The sequence below is a fragment of the Carettochelys insculpta genome, chromosome 12, assembly GCF_033958435.1.
Source record: "Carettochelys insculpta isolate YL-2023 chromosome 12, ASM3395843v1, whole genome shotgun sequence".
Taxonomy (NCBI): Eukaryota; Metazoa; Chordata; order Testudines; family Carettochelyidae; genus Carettochelys; species Carettochelys insculpta.
Window position 1 is genome coordinate 15506619 of NC_134148.1, and position 20540 is coordinate 15527158.

The 20540-nt window shown below is 43.0% G+C and overlaps 1 long non-coding RNA gene across 1 annotated transcript in view; it reads right to left on the reverse strand.

The window, feature by feature from the left end:
• Positions 1 to 1526: 1526 nt before the first annotated feature.
• Positions 1527 to 20540, reverse strand: part of LOC142019925 (uncharacterized) — a 65883-nt gene continuing 46869 nt past the window's right edge. Inside the window, exon 3 of the long non-coding RNA XR_012647232.1 lies at positions 1527 to 1663. This is a non-coding gene — a long non-coding RNA (uncharacterized LOC142019925). The remainder of the gene's footprint in view (positions 1664 to 20540) is intronic.

A 20540-nucleotide genomic window follows, 5' to 3' on the forward strand; every position in this document is an offset into this window, starting at 1 on the left:
TTGATTTTTAAACAGTCACAGCATTTTATTGGTAGAAAAAGCAATTCCAAATGTTTTTTTTCTGGACAAAAAAGTGCTACACAAACAGAATAAGACTCCAGGATACTAGTGAGTGCACCTCATATGTCACTCCCTCAACTCTACCACTTCTTAATAAATTTGTTAATTCTTAGGGGTAGTGTTGGTTCCAGATATGGCCAATGGTCAATGTCTACACTACACATAGTTAATATTTCATTAATCATGTCCATCTCTTGCTAACAGAATTAGTTAAAGGACTTTGCTAATTGTGTGCATGACTTACACTCTCAATATAAAATCTATCAGATAGTAATCTGGGTACAAGAGCCAGGATGATTAAATCACACTTTCATTTCCCCAAGAATTATATACTTAGGAGGTAAGGATGCAACTGCAAAAGTTTCAGACAAATGCCCAAAGAATTAAGAACAGACTACTCAGTAAGCTTGCTTGGTTAAGGAATTCCTACTATCTTCTACTTCCAGGTTTCTGATTTTCTTTCATCTAGACCCAGCTAACTGCACATGCCACATTCTCTGAAAAAAAATGGAAAATGGAAGACATTAGGAGACACTTATTTAATTTTCCATGCTTATATAAAGATGTGATAAGTGTGCTCATGACTCATGCTATAAAACACAGCAATGTGGGAAGCATTCCACCACACAGTGTGAACTTCAGTCATTCTTCCAGGGATGAATTAAAATCAGACAGCGAAGCACTTGCAACATGAGTAATCTGACATTTAAAGAAGATTTACTCATACAATGAACTTCCTTTCTGTCAGTAGGGGTTGTGGTTTCTTTTAAGAAAACACTAATGACAGAATTACAAATTTAACAAGAGAACATGACAGATACCAAGATGCTTAAACAATGTCAGTTGGAGTGAAAAAAAACCTAACAAAGGAAGGCTTAAAAGTGGCTGTAACAAAGCTTTTCGGGAAATATTTATATATTCTGGTATGCTGGGTTACGATTCAAGGAAAGTAATGAGACAAAGCCTTTCATCTTGAACTTGGTGGAAAATAGCTTGGAACAGTGGTAACTAGAAGTCTGTTCGACCAGGTGGCTGCTCTGTGAGGTCTGAGTTCCTGGTTTCAGTACAGTTTATATAGCCTATATTCCCACACCAAAACAGCCACCATTGCTAGTGGTACCTTGGTGGCAGCCTCAATTACAAAATTAAAGACTGAATGGATCTTCTTTTATATGGCATTTGAAAAGTAACAAGTTGGGATTTAAGCTGAATTTTAAGATAAGAAAGCTATTTTAATTCATCCAAGTTCCCTTTTGTTCCACCACTGTAAACATGAATGGGGCAATTGTGTTTCATGGTTCATATTTGCCCACAATTTGGTAAACCTTTTATTTTCCATTTGTGGAGAAAATAACCTTCCAGGTATGCAGTTGATGCAGGAAGACAGAATCCCAGGACTTCTTTGATTTGATCTTCAATCATTTCTCTGTTTGGGATGTCAGAAAAATCCCACAATTAGAGCCAGTGAGTGCTATTGTCCTTTCCATTGGCCTGAAACATTGATGCATGGATCCAAGAAGGCTTTCTTGATTTAAGTTGGGGGAGTGGCAGTGAAGTGAGATCTTGGTGGATGATAGAGATGACAGCCTTCACATGGTTTCCCCTGTTAGTGTAAAATCACAACAAATGTAATAAAATCAGTGGCTGAATGACCTTAAAGACCTTCTAGTCAGAAAAGCAATGACAATAATGACACACATCAGGGCCAAACTTTCCATCCAGTAAGCCTATTGTTGCATACTATGCAGCTCAATGTTGAGGGTCTATACAATGCAAATTACAGTCATAACACAATGATCCTGTGGGCTCAAAGCACTGATGTCCTTGCACTACAAGAAACACTACTGGAGAATGAAGGCTGCTGATCAAAGCTCAACAGATAAGTCCTTGTATCTTCAAGCCATCATCACAAATATGGACTTGCAATGTAAGCAAAATATGAACTTAAGTATTCCATCTGGGTCTTGCCTATCACACACATTTAATTAACTTCCAAACTGCCATCAAAATGAGTGATCTGACAGCCTTAAAAGCATACAAGCCTCCATCAATGAATTGGTCAGTTCCAGAGTTACCAAAATCAAACCATCCTATCACCCATGTCAGTGATTTCAATAGCTATAATAGCCTGAGGCTATATCAGGAACTACCATTATGGGGAACAACTGGCTTCCTGGGCTTTCACTGAAGACCAGCACCTCGTTTATGATGCCAAAGACATTCCGGTTAGCCCTATGGAAGAAGTATTACACTTCTGACCTTTGTTTTGTGCCATGCAACATTAGTGGTCATCCAATACCATCTACAAAGTCAGTTCTGGATGACGTTTCTAACAATGAACACCTTCCAGTTGTGATTTGTGTAGGCTTACAAGTTCCACTTATTCAATCAATCCCTTCTGAAACCATGCTGGAAATTACAGTCTGCTAACTGGTCCTGCTATATGGTAATAGCAGAAGGATCAACAAACCACAGTCCACCATATCCATTTTATTACAATTTTGTAGGCCTGTCAAATTGAATAATACAAGGGGCTTCAGAAAAGCTTTCAATGCTTGCTGGACAGAAGACAGTGAGGCATTCTTCTGGCAATATCAGGCTAAGAAAAGGCCTCAAACCACAAGGGCATTGATGGAGCTTCCCAACTCACCAAGAAGAAAAATGTAATGCAAAAGCATGATGGCTCTTGACTTCACAGGGCCAAGCCACAAAGCTGGGATAGTTCTTCATCTTTTAGACAATACATCTTCAGCAGCATACAAACTACCTGAAGTAAGTGCAGATGCTATCACAGTACAGTTAATTGCCAGTTGCCATCTGCAGATGGATAAAAACAAAAGGCTGCAAGTCCATGTTCAATTGCAAAGTGCACTAAATCGGTATAAGTTGTCTCCCCTTCTTTCTGTCCTCCTAAACAGTAGATGAAATGGGCAAGGGTCTGTCCAATAGTGAGTCTAGGAAAGTGGCAGGAATGGATAGAATATATTCAGAATTTCGAATAACTTTGGCCCAAAGACAAAAAGATAGTTGGCAAACTTCTTCAGCAACATCCATTCTTCTGGCACACAATTAAAACAGGGGAATTTAGCTAAGATCCTAGACATTTCTGAATCCCAGAAAAGCTAGTCGTCCTCCTGAGCTACTGCTTTACACTGTTGGAACAGCTTTGACTTAAAAGGTTACAGTTGATACCAAAGCAACTAGTTACCAAAGAGCAAGCTGGTTTAGAACTGGTCACAACTGCTGGGACCAGGTGCCGACCTTAAGCAGTGACATAAAATTCAGACATTAGCACATTTAAAAGTAGATACAGCATTTACTGACCTTTCTTCAGCAAAAAAAAAAAAAACAGTATGAAGATCTTCTGCTGACATTATCATTAGCTTTTGCATCCTAATCAAGCATCAGACTCATCATTCAGATACTGAGTAATAGGAAATTCATTACACGTTATGGTGAATCTGCTAGCAAATCTTGGATACTGAACAACAGGTTCCCAGAGAGATCTGTTTTGTGCCCACACTATTCAATCTTGTGTAAGTGACATTTGGGTCGCATCATCCAACTAAATTCATTTGTGCAGATGACAATGCACTTGCACCACAAATATCCTCACTGAAGGCCACAGAAAAGGTCATGAACTTGACCTCTGGACACTTGAGCTATATTTCAAAGTCTGACAACTAAAACCTACTGCTTCACAAATGCTTATCTCTGCCATCCACTTGAACAAATGTGAGACAAAAATGTCAGTGGAAGAGGACTTTTGCAATTTGCCTTTATTGCACACCTACAATTCATGGCACATTGGAGTTATCCTCGATTGGATGCTGAGGTATTGCCAATACTCAACAACATCAAAAAAAAAGGACAAAACAAGGACAAAATCATGCAAAACCTTACTGGCACTTCTTGGGATTGTGATGCATGCACAATTTAACTGTTAGTACAAGCCTTCACTTTGTTAACATTGGAGTATGGCACTTGAATTTGGTACAACAGTTCTCACACCAGCCACACAGACACAGAAATCAATGCCCCTCCCAGGGTTGTTAGCAGTTCTTTCAAATAAATGCCAATAGGTTTAATGGGAATTGTGTCAGTCAATATCAGGTGAGATGCTGCTGTGGTCTGGGATTACAATATGATCTCTGCCAGCATGGCCCTGCTGATACACTAAGATCTCATTGAATGGATAATGAAGATAGAACTACTCCAAAAAAAGTAACTATGCTCAGGGAATGACTACACGTGGAAATTTGCTGACATATCTAAATTACAACACTATAATTATACCAATATAACTCCACACATGGACACTCTTATTTGAAAATAAGTATGTTTTTTTCTGATTGAGCTTAAATTGCTTTCAAAGCACTGTAGTCATACAGGTAAATTTCCCCACATGGTGAATCCCTCACAAAGATGATGGTTGTATCTATTCTGGGGATAAATAAAGGACTTTGGTGAATGGGACTGTTAAAATAGGATTTCTCACAAGCACTAAATGCAGTCTACAAATTAAACAACAATTACAGATGCTGAGTTAAACAAATTGCTGATTTAAACTACTTATTCAGATAGCTCTGAAAAGGAGCATGGAGTAGAGGACAGGTTAGGAGCTCCTACATTTGCTGCAATGGTAAAATACATGAAATCTTGATGATGATTTAAGATTATTCTAACTCTGTAATCTCTGCAGTCTTAAATGTGTGATTTACTGTTTATTTGCCTTAATCACACTAGAGATACCATAAATCTGCAAACTAAACAGGACATCTACTAGTATGGCATTAGGATATCAAATGGGTGTATGGATAAACATGCTTTTTTGGATGGTTCTCAGAGCACATAATACACCTACTGAAATTTCCATGGGGTCTTCCATCCCTTACTTTCTCAGAGAGCAGCAGCAAAGTTAAATAGGATTTGCCATATTATACTTAAGATTTTCCTATCTGCCCTTTCTATGTCTATGCTACAACTTATGTTTGCATAAAGTACATCATTCAGGAGCGTGAAAATACCCCCTCCAGCTGTATTAGCTAGCCAAGATAAGCACCAGTGTGGATAGCGCTATGTTTGCAAGAGTGCTTTGCACTCTGACATAGCTATTGCCTCTCACAGAGATGGTTTTACTGTGCCAACAGCAGAGCTCGCTCCTATTGCTGTAGAGTGCCCTCACCAGATGCACTGCAGCCCCACAGCCATAGAAAAGCCCTTATCCTCCCAGTTGCGGGCATGGCACATTATCTGCTGCTAGATTTGTTGCAAAAATCTAGGTGAAAGCAAGTCCAACTGACATTATAGACATGAAATATGTTTTATGTCTGACAAAACACTTCCCTTCAACCCAACCTCTTTGATCTAGTATTGGGCCATCTTTTAATCTGGCTACAGCAGCATGGACTATATACAGTAGGGTCTCAACATCTGCAAGGGTTCCATATTGAGAACCCTTGTGAATGTTGAACTTCGCGAACATGGCAGCTGCTCCCCACCTGGAGCCTGGCTGCCAGGGCTTCTGCCTAGAGCCCCAGAGAGGCAGCAACTGCTGGTGCTCCCCGCTCTGGAGCTCCGGGAAGCAGCAGCTGCCGGCGCTTCTGCCCATAGCCCATCGGAAGCAGCCGCTTGTGAATAATTGAATTTGTGAACCTTTAGTTTGCAAATGTTGAGACTGTACTCTATTTGAATTTCAAGCTGTAACTGATTTAAACCCCTCCCCACGCAACTCCACTGAAGCCCATTGGGGAGGCATCTTGATAAGGAAATCTCCATGTGACTCTCCATCCTCTTGCAATGATTCTAGTCTCCCCACCACCCTGCCTTCCCCAGCCAGTTTTCCTGAAAGAAGCAAAGAGTGGTGTTTGTCTTCTGCAGAAATCGTCTGGAATGTGGTCACATGACTGGTATATCTTAGGGGATCTGTGAGAAGCCCAACTCCTGGCAGTGCAGTTTCTTCAGAAAGCCTCAAACCCATGGGTATATGATGGAACTGCTTCCAAATGACCTGGGTTGGACAAGAGGGATGCCCAAAAATGAGCTCTCTCCCTAATTTCCCCTTTATTTGCCAGATCTCTTATGCTACATCTGCAATATAAGATAAACTGGAATGTATTAATATTGATTTTGTAATTCTGGAATTTATAAGTTCAAATTTTACCATCCTCACCTCCCCACATGCTCCTCAGAAAGATGACTTATTGCTGCCATACTCAATTGGCAAACATCAACTGTTGCAGTAGTGCATTGTGGGAACCTATCCCACAGTTCCCTCATCCCCGCAGCATTCTGGGTATGCTCGCTGGTCTTTGAGATCATCTTCCCACATTGTATTTTCCTCATTCCCCTCCCGTGGTAATCAAACGCCCATTTTTCCCATTGGAAGGAAGGAAAGTAGAGCATCCACAGTGATAGCAAAAAGCTTACAGAAATATCTTTCTTCTGTAGCTGAAATCTCAACTGGACATCCACTGAGTGTCCCCCCTCCCATCATTGCACCCAATCCCTGAAAATAATACAGGGACCCGGAGTGTATTCTCAAAGTTAGAAGAAAGAGGATAGAAAAGTCTAGGAAAAAATAATTTTGACTTTCCTCTTCACTACACAGACATTGCGAACATGTGCGATGGCAGTGAAATATAATAAACTGAACTTAGAATGGATGAAGGAACCTCAACTAGCCCTCCTCCCTGTGTTTCTGAGGGGGTCAAAGCATGACAAATAGGAAATATTAGCAAAATATTTTTAAAACAGAAACATCAAACCAGCAGGTTTCTGCAATGGACAGCAGGCTCCCAAAAATATTTTTTGTCGGGGTGGGGGGTCGCAGGGGGTTGTGGTCTGTGGCTGCAGAGCAGGTTGGAATGTTGAAGTAGTTGAAATAGTCCCCCCAAATATCTTTGCTGCCGGGGGAGAATTCCCCCCAGCAGCAGCAAGCCCCCAAGTATCTTAGCCGCTAGAAGAGACTTCCCATCCCCCGGTGGCAGCAAGCCCCTGAAATTGTTTCCCACCCTTGGCGCCCTAAACATGCACAAGCTAGGTCACAGTGCTGCCTCACAGCACGGTCAGCACCGAACGGCAGGAACATCCTTTTATTGGGTCAGGAACTACCCACGTGATGTGGCTGAGTACAGGAAAGACCCCAACTGCGTGGCACATGTGGAAAAAAAAAGGGGTTTGCACACAAATGTAAATTACTGAGTAGAAGTTTCTCAGCCTCTTTTGCAGGCATGACCCCCACAACAGCAGTGTTGCCACGTGGGGTGGTAGTGCAGTGGCTGGAGCCTGGCAGTGCAGAAAAAAGTAACAAGTGTAGAGACAGAACCACAAACTCCCTGAAGGGGCTATTTGTAACAGGCAGATGCTCTCATGGTGCTAATAGCAAAGAAAGAAAGACATTTCTCAGGCTGTCATACAAACATGAGATCACAGCCACAGGCTGCTGCTGCTTTGAAATTCATGGTGTTCCTGTTACCTAATTCTCGTGCACCTGAGAGCAGCAGCCAGAGCAGAGCACTGTGGGGCACTGTGGGTTACATATGGGACACCTCTGGAGGCTAATAAATTCAATTTTAACACACGGCTCTTCTACACTGCCCTTTAATCAGACTTTTGAATTCGAGCTTGGCACTATGTCCATCAGGTAACGATGATACTATAATCTCGATATTAGTGCTCCCTATATCTAGCTAATGATATTGGAAGTGATATTGAAAGTCATGTGGTAATATTGAGCTAACTGTCTTAAATTCGAATTTATCTCGTAGTCTAGACGCAACCGTAGATACATCCCTCCTTCCTCACAGAAGCATGGGACGTATCCAGCTCTATGATCTTCTGGCTTATATAACAAGTAAATATTCCTAGAAACTTCTTTATCAATGGTAGGTATTTGCAGATTAAAAAAAAAAAAAAAAAAAAAAAAGCTACCAAGCCCACAGGATTCCCTTCAAATGCTTGGATTTCAGAAAGAATAATCCTGTTTACAGTATTAAAGGATTTAATAGAAAGCTATTAAAAGTGAAGCAAGATAGCTACAACTGATGAAGACTGAATAGCGCCAGGCAATAAAAAGAGAAAGAAAGCAAAGAAATATGGAAAAAAATGGACAAAATTGAAAGAAGTGTCTCCATTCAGTTTGTAATTTATTTCATTTTCCTAAAATTTTCAATTTTTTCTGTGTCCTCTGACTGTGACATTTTACTGAAAAAAATTCAGAGAGATATCCATGCTAATCCATATACTATCAAAACAAAAAAGCAGTCCAGTAGCACTTTAAAGACTAACAAAATAATTTATTAGGTGGTGAGCTTTCGTGGGACAGACCCACTTCTTCAGACCATATTCATATCAGAACAGACTCAATATTTGTTTTAAAAAAAATTCAGAGTGTCAGCTATTACTGGAGTTTCCAGTAAAAACTGAAATGTAGAGGTACTGATTTAGCATTTACTTATTTAAGAGACAGAAGAAAGCATTACAAATTTATACGGGCTAAAATTAATAGCTTTCCTCATCATTATTCTCCTATCCTGCTTTACAAACAATTATATTTTACCATACTTGTCTAAAGAAGCTTTATCATGACATGATGAAGTCCTATCCACTTACTTCTTTATGGATCTGCATCAGTTATGGTGCCAGGACACTTATAAAACATATATACAGAAACACATAAAATAGATATTGTATCCAGGCACAGTTTCAGAAAGGATGTCTGACAAAGCTCTGAAGATATTGTCTGTGCCTCACCATTGTAAGGCCCTAACTCCAAGACTTCAAATGTTTTCATAGCTTGGCTAGCATTCTGGCCCCTTTACATCTTTCCTGCAATATAAAGAGACTGAAAAGCACCTTAAGTCCCCCAGGCTTAGGAAATTCCATTCACATAAGAGGCTTCCCTGGACATCATAAGTCTGCTGTAATGGCTGTATCCCACCTTGTCTTACAAGCACAGCATAGAGATATGTTGTGGGCTAGAAAAGTTGTATTTGAACACATGGCACTCTAAGTATTCTGGCCTGCTGGACAGTCCCTTGGGGTATGTCTAAACTGCAGCTGGGAGCAAACTTTGCAGACCACGTAGATGGACTTGTGGTGGTCTGCTTCAGCTAACATACTAAAAATAGCTCTGTGGATGTTGTGGCATTGGACTCACCCTGGCTCTAAGCTTGGGTAGCTGTCTAGAGCCTCCTATTTTTAATGCACTAGTAGAAGCTCTGCTACCACAAGTCCTTTCATCTGGGAAGGGAGTATCACTCTCAGGTACAGTGTAGACACATCTGTAAGGATCATTAGAGCACAAGCTTGAGTTAGAGCAGCTATTGAGTAAGTGGCTGTTCTTGTTTCTTTATGACATACAAAGAAGAACCCTAAATTTTTGACTTTTTTCCCCATCCCCCTCAAAAAGGAGGGTGATGGGAAGGTTCTACTTTTTATTATTTATTATGATGACTTTATTATTGTTAATACTAGAAAATCAGCTTTTTTCTATCCTAGAAGACTCATGAACTTTGTCAATAAATGGGTTATAGAACAAAAATATCCCACCTGCACAAGTCCCCTTTCTGAGTTGTAACTGTAATATAGGTTCCTAGGTGTGGGCTGCATTTTGATCATCATATTGTAGAGAAACATGTTGTTTTGAATGGTTAAACATAAATGATAGCTATTGACATATTTAATGTCTTAGAGATAGATGAGTTGGGTTCATGTTCCATGTGTACAAGGTCTGTCTCACTTAGCTCTTTCTAGAACAGGGCTGGTCAAAATATGGGCCATGAGCCACATCAATCCTGCCAAGCTGCAGGGTTCAACCCACAGCTACAGTGGGTAGCCTCGGGCAGGCTCCCTAGCTGCCTTGCCTCTCTCTCCTGCCCATCATGCCACTCAGAAAAATGGCTGCAGGGCCCTTTTCATCTTTCAATAACTGAGACCAGTGTCGGGGGAAGAGAGGCTTCAGATATTGCCACTGCCCCCAGCACAATCCCATTAATTGATTTCTGGCCAATGGAAGCTTCCTGTTTGAAGCATCCTCCCCCCCGGCCCCTTCAGGCTCTCAGGCGCACTTGGCTTCTGGCATGGCTGGGCAGGTAGAAAGCCTGCCTGCAAAATCAGCTCCTGGCCCAGAGTCACCCAAGTAAGTGTCCCCCAACTCCTACCTCCATACCCTACATCACCCAAACCCTCTGCCATGCTTCCTGCACACATACCCGCTTCCAGACCCTGCACCCCAATTCCCTGCCCCAGGTCACAACCTCTCCTTCCTAAGGTCACAACTCAAACCCCTGCATCCTGTCCCTTGCTTCATGCCCCATCCTTCACCCGAACTCCCTCCCGCACCCCACACATACCCCTGCACCCCAGTTCCTTACCCCAGGCTCCTTTCTGCATCCAACCTCCACCCCGACATCATTCCTCCTCCATTAATATCATGGAAGAGTGCAGCCCTTGACCACTTCCCAAATTCTTGGAGTGGTCCCCATAAAAATTATTGCCCACCCCATTCTAGAATAACAAATGTACATTCTTGAACTGTTTGGGCAGGTACCAAATATTATGAACCTCAGGTAACTAAAAGTCACCAGATTAAATTATTCTACTCTACCAAAAATCCAAATTTTACCTGATTTCCACAACAGCATAACTTTAAACATCTTCATATTTATGATTACAATAATCTTATGTGAGATGTATTATACTATTGTGTATTATATAACATTCCATTACATATTTATGCTTTTTAGCATCTTTGTACCTTCACTGTAAATATTTTTGTAAATATTCTTGCTGTAGATATGAGGTTTGGGATGTTACTTACCATTCCGTAATTCACCCTTCGGGGCCAATAAAATCTGTTTTCATGTGTTTTTAAATACATGAGTTTTCCTCCAAAGGAAAGTAATTTTCTAGTTTTAGATGCTTTTTCTCCTGAATACACATTTGCAAACCTGCTAATGACTCTAATGAAGTTTTTAGCACAAGACTTAACAACCTTTTAATGATTATGACACTTACAGGTCCACTGGGGTTGCAATGGCCCAATTACAAATATTTGTTTCCTTTTTAAAAATAAAGGAAGGATAAATTAATAGAAAAATTACACGCTAGCTTAGTTATGGCTGACAAACTGACAAGAAGAATAGTAATGTGGAGTTTTCAGATCATATATTCCAAGCACATATTGTTAATTCTAAATATGAGGCTCAGAGTGAAGCTGGCACCTTTACTTCTCATGAGCAGTAATAAGCTGTGTCTACACGTGCACAAAACATTGAAATAAGTGGCCCTCTTTTGAAAGAACAGGAGGAGCATCCACACACCTAACACCATCTTTCAAAAGGAAATTGAAGGAATGAAGCAAAGACGTTGAAATCCGAACCCTGATTCCATATCAGGAAGATCGTCCCCTTTCGAAAAACTAAATCGAAAGAGTACACATGTAGACGCTCCTTATTCAGCTCTTTCGAAAGACGTATCCGCCATGGCGCCGGTCACCTGGAGCACAGGGCTGCTCCAGCCAGCAACAGCGGGGCTCTATGGTCCCTGCGTCCAGCTGCCTTAAAGCGGCATGCACACAGGAAACCCACCGCAGGAAACTGAGACCATGCTGGGAGCAGTACCTGAAAGTGCTCCAGCCCCACACTCCAGCATCGCAGCAATGTCCAGCAGCCAGCCCCCATGTGAGCCTCATGGCCCCCCCCCTTCTGAGCCCCCACAGGGCTCCCAGGGTGAGGAAAAAAAAAGGGACCCCTCCTGGATGGAACAGGAGCTGCAGGACCTCCTCGGTCTGGAAGAAGGAGGAGGAGGTCCTGCACGAGATGGGGGTCAAGCGCCGCAATGCAGCCGCCTTTGGCTGCCTGGTACAGGGCCACCTGACCGGGGGCCATCCAGAGCATACCACGGAGCAGGTATGCTCCAAGGTCAAGGAGCTGTGGCAGGGCTATGCCCAGGTCAGGGAACAGGCTGGCCACTCTGGGGCACACCCAGCCACATGCCCCTACTACCGGGAGCTCCGGGGCATCCTGGGGCTCCAGGACAGCTCCCCACCTCTGGCGTTCCTGGACACCTCAGCTGACGACCTGCAGCCAGAAGAGGAGGAGCAGCCCGGATCACAGACCCCAGAGGGCAGGGCACCACGGAGTAGTCGAGTGAGGAGGGGTACCTCGCCATATACATCCCCTCCCGCTTCTCCAGCTAGGCAACCAGGAGCTGGGCATTGCTGGACGTCATCGAGGGACCCTCCGGTATGTACATGGAGGGGCATGCACCTGCTCCGCAGGGCAGGGGCAATACAACAGCTAGTTGGCCGCACACAGGACTGGTGGTCCCGGGCTGCATGCAGGCCAGACCCACATGTTATGTGGCACCCTGCAGTGGCCCACTAGCGATGCCCAGCACCCGCCTTCAGTGGACAGCACCGCAAGCCGCACACGGGGCAGTAGCCAGTCAGTGCTGGACAGCACCTGGGGCCTGAATACCACAAGCCAGGATGGGTCACCTAAACGAGAGACCCCTGGATGCACCCCCATTGGCCAGGAGGCCCAGCCCATGGGGGTGGGTTGGTGCCCCTTGGAGGGGGTCAGTATCTCTTGGGGGGGCAGGGGCCCCATGGGGGGGCCTGGGTGAGTGGGCCACAGCCAGGTCCCCTCCGCTTGGGGCACCTTACTGACATGCTGTCCCCCTCTCCATACAGCCACACCATTCATGGGCTGGGAGAGCCCTGCGCCATCCCTTGTCCCTGAGAGCCCCCCTGCAGCTGCAACATGATACATCTAAAAGTATCAAAACAAAAAGCAGTCAAGTAGCACTTTAAAGACTAGCAAAATAGTTTATTAGGTGAGCTTTCGTGGGACAGATCCACTTCTTCAGACCATAGCCAGACCAGAACAGACTCAATATTTAAGACACAGAAAACCAAAAACAGTAATCAAGGAGGACAAAGCAGAAAAAAATGATCAAGGTGAGCAAATCAGAGAGTGGAGGGGTTGGGGGGGAAGGTCAAGAATTAGATTAAGCCAAGTATGCAGATGTGCCCCTATAGTGACTCAGAAAGTTCCCATCCCAGTTCAAACCATGTGTTAATGTGCCGAATTTGAATATAAAAGCCAGCTCGGCTGTTTCTCTTTGAAGAGTGGTGCGAAAGTTTTCTTTTGTAACACACATACCTTTAGGTCATTAACAGAATGGCCCATTCCATTAAAATGTTGACTAACTTGTTTGTGAATCTGGAGTGTTTTCGTGTCTGTTTTGTGCCCATTAACCCTTTGTCTAAGGGAGTTAGAAGTCTGTCCAATATACAAAGCATCTGGGCATTGTTGGCACACGATGGCATATATGATGTTAGCAGAGGAGCATGAGAAAGTGCCCGTGATTATGTGAGTAACCTGGTTGGGTCCAGTGATGGTATTTCCAGAAAGATATGTGGATAAAGCTGGCAGCGGGCTTTGTTGCAAGGAAAGGTTGCAAATAAAATAAAATAAATTAAAATAAAGAAAATAAAATAAAATAAATAAAAGTGTATTTTTCTTTAGCTAGCTCTTTACTTTTTCTTAAATTGGGACAGTAGAATAGCCGCTGCTCTTCGAAGCTGCGTCTACACGTGCAGGCTACTTTGAAGTAGCGGCACCAACTTCGACGTTAGGCAGCGAGACGTCGAAGTTGCTAACCTCATGAGGAGATAGGAATAGCGCCCTACTTCGACGTTCAACGTCGAAGTAGGGACCGTGTAGACGATCCGCGTCCCGCAACATCGAAATTGCTGGGTCCTCCATGGCGGCCATCATCTGGGGGGTTGAGAGATGCTCTCTCTCCAGCCCCTGCGGGGCTCTATGGTCACCGTGGGCAGCAGCCCTTAGCCCAGGGCTTCTGGCTGCTTCTGCGGCAGCTGGGGATCTATGCTGCAGGCACAGGGTCTGCAACCAGTTGTCAGCTCTGTGTATCTTGTGTTGTTTAGTGCAACTGTGTCTGGGAGGGGCCCTTTAAGGGAGCGGCTTGCTGTTGAGTCCGCCCTGTGACCCTGTCTGCAGCTGTGCCTGGCATCCCTATTTCGATGTGTGCTACTTTGACGTGTAGACGTTCCCTTGCTGCGCCTATTTCGATGTTGGGCTGAGCAACGTCGAAGTTGAACATCGACGTTGCTGGCCCTGGAGGACGTGTAGACGTTATTCATCGAAATAGACTATTTCGATGTTGGCTGCATGTGTAGACGTAGCCCAAATTATATAACAAGGTGATATTATGGCATTGTTGACATATGACAAGTGTTTTACAACATTTCCAATATTTTGTTAAAATTATATAAAGTAATTGACTACATGTTCAAGTACATTTTAATTAGTGTACTGGAAAAGAAAAAGTTTATATCTAGCATTTTATTCTTAGAGTATCAGGATAATTACTTGTAAAACAATGTATTCATTAATTCTTCATTAATTGTAAAACAATGTATTCATTAATTCATCTGATGAAGTGAGTCTGTGCTCACGAAAGCTCATGCTCAAAACTTTTCTGTTAGTCTATAAGGTGCCACAGGACCCGTCGTTGCTGTTATAAATATTACAAAGAGGAATACTTATTTGACCAACTGATCGTTCCGGGACTGATTTGGTACTCCCCACTAAAGGAGACAAGGGGTGCAACCAAGCCCCAAACCAAAGAGAAAATGGGGGAAATAGGAAGTAGGCCAGGGGATGATGGTCAGGTGTACCAAAAAGAAGAACATGAGGTTCTTCATGTCTCTCTCTCTTGGGTCCTGGGCAAGGATCACGTAGAGAGGAAAGTTTCTTGTCCCCTATCTGCAGAATTTGGCTCCTCTTTGCAGACTAAGAAAAAAATAATCCTTAAAAATAATGACATAGACAAAGGTAGGTTCTCTTCTTTATTATTGCATAAATATAGTCTTCCCATAATGTACATGCAGACAACCTTTTTACTCCCGGTGCCTTCTCCTTTCACTCTGCTTATCATATTCATGCTTGCTTTCAGTGTATTCTTATGGTTATTTCCATGGTCTTTGCCAAGTATTTCTGTTTTATTGATTCATATTGTTATTTCTGAAAAGTAACTAAAATTATTACAAAAAATCCCTTAGAAAAGGGATTTCACTTGTGTGTTACTAATCCTCTTTGCCTGTCATCTTACACTTGAATAAATTGTATAGTAAACCTTGCAGCAACACAATATAATTCCTGAGGTCCCAGACACTGCACTGTTATAAAACTTAAAATCCACAGAGCATACTCCAGATCTGTTTCAGGCCTTCAGCATTTTTCAGTCACTTTGTCCTGGAGTAAAAGATCTTATCAACACTTCCATATAATCTTCTAGAATCACATTGACTTTTCTCTGGCTTTTGTGACTTCCCTGTGCTGCTGAATCTGCTTGAGGCACCCTGAGTACAGCAAAGTATCTTGAATTCTTGTACTTATTCCTGTTTTTCCCTTTGCCCAGCAGGAAAATTATGAACCATTTCTAATATTAAAACATTCTCTCTCTGCTCACTAGATATTTGAACAGTATATTTTTAACACATCAGGTACATTTTGGGAGCAATCCGATGTGCTACTGTATTTCTTCTCAATATGTGCCTCGATGCCTGTTCAATGGGATTGCAAGTTGTGCTCAGAGGCCTTTTTCTGCTGATTGCATAGGCATTTTCACTAATAATGTCTTATAATCTTTAACTTGCCATGGTGGCTGTAAGACCATAAAGACCTCTTTAATTTTTAACATTGAATTAGCAGATGTGTTGTGAACAAGACACGAGAAATCATTCTCCACTCTACTCTGCACTGGTTAGGCCTCAGCTGGAATATTGTGTCCAGTTCTGGGCACCCCAATTCAAGAAAGATGTGGAGAAATTAGAGAAGGTCCAGAGAAGAGCAACTAGAATGATAAAAGGTCTGGAGAACATAACTTATGAAGAAAGGCTGAAAGAATTGGGCTTGTTTAGCTTGGAAAAGAGAAGATTGAGGGGGGACATGATAGCGGTTTTCGGATATCTTAAAGGGTGTCATAAGGAAGAGGGAGAAAACTTGTTCTTCTTGGCCTCTGAGGAGAGAACAAGAGGCAATGGACTTAAGCTGCAGCAAGGGAAGTTTAGGTTGGACATTAGGAAAAAGTTCCTAACTGTCAGGGTGGTCAAGTACTGGAATAAGTTGCCAAGGGAGGTTGTGGAATCTCCCTTGCTGGAGATATTTAAGAACAGATTAGATAGATGTCTATCAGGGATGGTGTAGATAGTGGTCGGTCCTGCCGTAGGGGCAGGGGACTGGACTCGATGGCCTCTCGAGGCCCCCTTCCTGTCCTAGTGTTCTATGATTCTATGATTCTATGATTATGTGTGGGAGTGGATCATTTATTAAATTACATGTTATTTTTATTTTTATTTGGTATTTATATTAAGGTATAAGGTATTTATGTTAAGGTATAGTATTTATATTAGAGTATATTAACCCTAAAGCACCAGTTCAGGAAGCATAAAAGCAGCCAGCCAATGAGTGTGCCACCTCCTCCTCCTGGACATCTTCTACTGCTGAGATGGCATTCTGTCTCCTTGTTTATCCAGTTCTTGGATCTCCACTGGAACTACCAATAACTGTGGCACTGGTGGGCTTTGTAAACGTGAACTCTGTCAACACAGAATTGTCCAGAGAGCACAACTTTTCCTTTTACACAGGTTCGACAGTCGCAGGTAATGACTTTCAGTTGCTACAAATCTGAGAGAAGTTGTGTTATCACTTATTCTGCAGCAAACACATGGACTTCCTGGCACCAGTCTGAGAGTACAGTTTCGCCTCTGCTCTAGAGCCATAGAATCATAGACTCATAGAATGCTAGGACTGGAAGGGACCTTGAGAGGTCATCAAGCCCAGCCCCTGCCCTCATGGCAGGACTAAGTACTGTCTAGACCATCCCTGATAGACATTTATCTAACCTGTTCTTAAATATCTCCCGAGATGGAGATTCCACAACCTCCCTAAGCAATTTATTCCAGCGTTTGACCACCCTGACAGCTGGGAACTTTTTCGTAATCTCCAACCTAAACCTCCCTTGCTGCAGTTTAAGCCAATTGCTTCTTGTCCTATCCTCAGAGGCCAAGAAGAACAAGTTTTCTCCCTCCTCCTTATGACACCCTTTGAGATACTTGAAAACCGCTCTCATGTCCCCCCTTAATCTTCTTTTTTCCAAACTAAACAAAGCCAATTCTTTTAGCCTTTCTTCATAGGTCATGTTCTCTAGACCTTTGATCATTCTTGTTGCTCTTTTCCAGATCCTTCTTGAAATGCTGTGCCCAGACCTGGACACAATAATCCAACTGAGGCCTAACCAGTGCAGAGTACAGCTGAAGAATGACTTCTTGTGTCTTGTTCACAATACTCTTGTTAATGCATCCCAGAATCATGTTTGCTTTTTTTGGAACAGCATCACACTGTTGACTCATATTTAACTTGTGGTCCACTATAACCCCTACATCCCTTTCTGCCTTCCTCCTTCCTAGACAGTCACTTCCCATTCTGTATGTGTGAAACTAACTGTTCCTTCCTAAGTGGAGCACTTTGCATTTGTCTTGATTAAACTTCATTCTGTTTACTTCAGACCACTTCTCCAATTTGTCCAGATCAATTTGAATGTTGACCCTATTCTCCAAAGCAATTGCAACCCCTTCTAGCTTGGTATCATCTGCAAACTTAGTAAGTGTACTTTCTATGCCCATATCCAAATCATTGATGAAAATATTGAACAGAACCGGTCCCAAAACAGATCCCTACGGAACCCCACTTGTTATACCTTTCCAGCAGGATTGAGATCCATTAATAACTACTCTCTGAGTACGGTTATCCAGCCAGTTTTGCACCCACCTTATAGTAGCCCCATCTAAGTTGTATTTGCCTGGTGTATTGATAAGAATATCATGCGAGACCATATCAAATGCTTTAGTAAAGTCTACGTATACCATATCCACCCCTGCTCCCTTATCCACAAGGCTCGTTTTCCTACCAAGGAAAACTATCGGATTGGTTTGACATGATTTGTTCTTTGCGAATCCATGCTGGCTGTTCCCTATCAACTTACCACCTTTCAAATTTTTGCAGATGATTTCCTTAATTACTTGCTCCATTATCTTTCCTGGCACAGAAGTTAAACTGACTGGTCTGTAGTTTCCTGCATTGTTCTTATTCCCCTTTTTACAGATGGGCACTATATTTGCCTTTTTCCAGTCTTCTGGAATCTCTCCTGTCTCTCATGATTTTCCAAAGAGGATAGCTAATGGCTCAGATACCTCCTCTATCAGCTCCTTGAGTATTGTAGGATGCACTTCATCAGGCCCTGGTGACTTGTAGATATCTAACTTCCCGAAGTGATTTTTAACTTGTTCTTTTTTTATTTTATCTTCTAAACCTACCCCTTTCCCACTAACCTTCACCATGTTAGACATTCCTTCTTCAGACTTCTCAGTGAAGACCCAAACAAAGAAATCATTAAGCATCTCTGCCATTTCCAAGTTTCCTGTTACTGTTTCTCCCTCCTCACTGAGCAATGGGCCTATCCTATCCTTGGTCGTCTTCTTGCTTTGAATGTATTTATAAAAAGTCTTGTTGTTTCCCTTTATGCCAGTAGCTAATTTGAGCTCATTTTGTGCCTTTGCCTTTCTAATCTTGCCCCTGCATTCCTGTGTTGTTTGCCAATATTCATCCTTCGTAATTTGTCCTAGTTTCCATTTTTTAAATGATTCCTTTTTTATTTTGAGATCACGCAAGATCTCCTGCTTAAGCCAAGGTGGTCTTTTGACATATTTTCTATCTTTCCTACACAGAGGAATAGCTTGCTTTTGGGCCCTTAATAACGTCCCCTTGAAAAACTGTCAATTCTCCTCCATTTTTTCCCCTCAGTCTTGCTTCCCATGGGACCCTACCTACCAGCTCTCTGAGTTTACCAAAATCCACCTTCCTGAAATCCATTGTCTCTATTTTGCTGCTCTCCCTTCTACCCTTCCTTAAAATTGTGAACTCTATGATTTCATGATCACTTTTACCCAAGCTGCCTTCCACTTTCAGATTCTCAACCAGTTCCTCCCTATTTGTTAAAATCAAATCTAGGACAGCTTCCCCCTGGTAGGTTTTTCAACCTTCTGAAATAAAAAGTTGTCTCCAATGCAGTCCAAGAACTCAGTGGATAGTCTGTGTGTCGCTGTGTTAATTTCCCAACATACATCTGGACAGCTGAAGTCCCCCATCACCACCAAATCCTGGGCCCTGGATGATTTTGTGAGTTGTTTAAAGAAAGCCTCATCCACCTCTTCCATATGGGTAAGTGGCCTGTAGGCGACTCCTAGCAAGACATCACCCTTGTTTTTTACCCCTTTTAGCTTAATCCAGAGGCTCTCAACATATCCGTTTCCTATGTCCACCTCCACCTCAGTCCAAGTGTGTACATTTTTAATATACAAGGCAACACCTCCTCCCTTTTTCCAGTCTGTCTTTCCTGAGCAAGCTGTACCCTTCCATACCAACATTCCAATCATGTGTATTATCCCACCAAGTTTCTGTGATGCCAACAATGTCATAGTTGTATTTATTTATTAGCACTTCCAGTTCTTCCTGCTTATTACCCATACTTCTTGCATTTGTGTATAGGTATCTAAGATATTGATTTGATCCTGTCTCCCAGTTTTGCGCTGACCCTCCCTTTTCTCTGCCATTATAGCCCGTGCACCCTCCCTTTTCCGACCCACCTCCCAGATCTCCATCTTCTCTACTTACCTGTGGGCTTTGCTTCCCTGTCCCCGTTGAACCTAGTTTAAAGTCCTCCTCACTAGGTTAGCCAGTCTGTGTGCAAATAGGGTCTTCCCTCTCCTCAAAAGGTGAATGCCATCTCTGCCTAGCAGTCCTTCCTGGAACAGCATCCCATGGTCGAGGAAGCCAAAGCCCTCCTGGCAACACCATTTATGCAGCCAAGCATTCACCTCCAGGATGCACCTGTCTCTGCCTGGGCCCCTACCTTTGACAGGAAGGACTGAAGAGAATACCACCTGTGCCCCAAACTCCTTCACCCGTACTCCCAGAGCCCTGTCGTCACTCTTGATCTGCTCAATGTCACACCTTGCAGTATCATTAATGCCTACATGGATGAGTGGCATGGGGTAGTAGTCAGAGGGCTGGATAATCCTCAACAATGCCTCCGTAACGTCTCGGATACAGGCCCCTGGAAGGCAGCATACCTCCCAAGATGAAATGTCAGGGCGACAGATGGGCGCCTCTGTCCTCCTCAGAAGAGAATCGCTGACCACCACTACTCTCCATTTCCTCCTCACAGTGGTGGCAGCTGACCTCCCAGCCTTGTGGGTATGAGGCTTCTCCTCTGCAGTACAGGGTGATTCCTTGTCTCCTGTATCAAGTACAGCATCACGGTTTCCTAGCACCCCAGTTGGAGGGTTGGGTGCAGGGGTGGAGCACTGCCTGCTGCCAGCTATGACC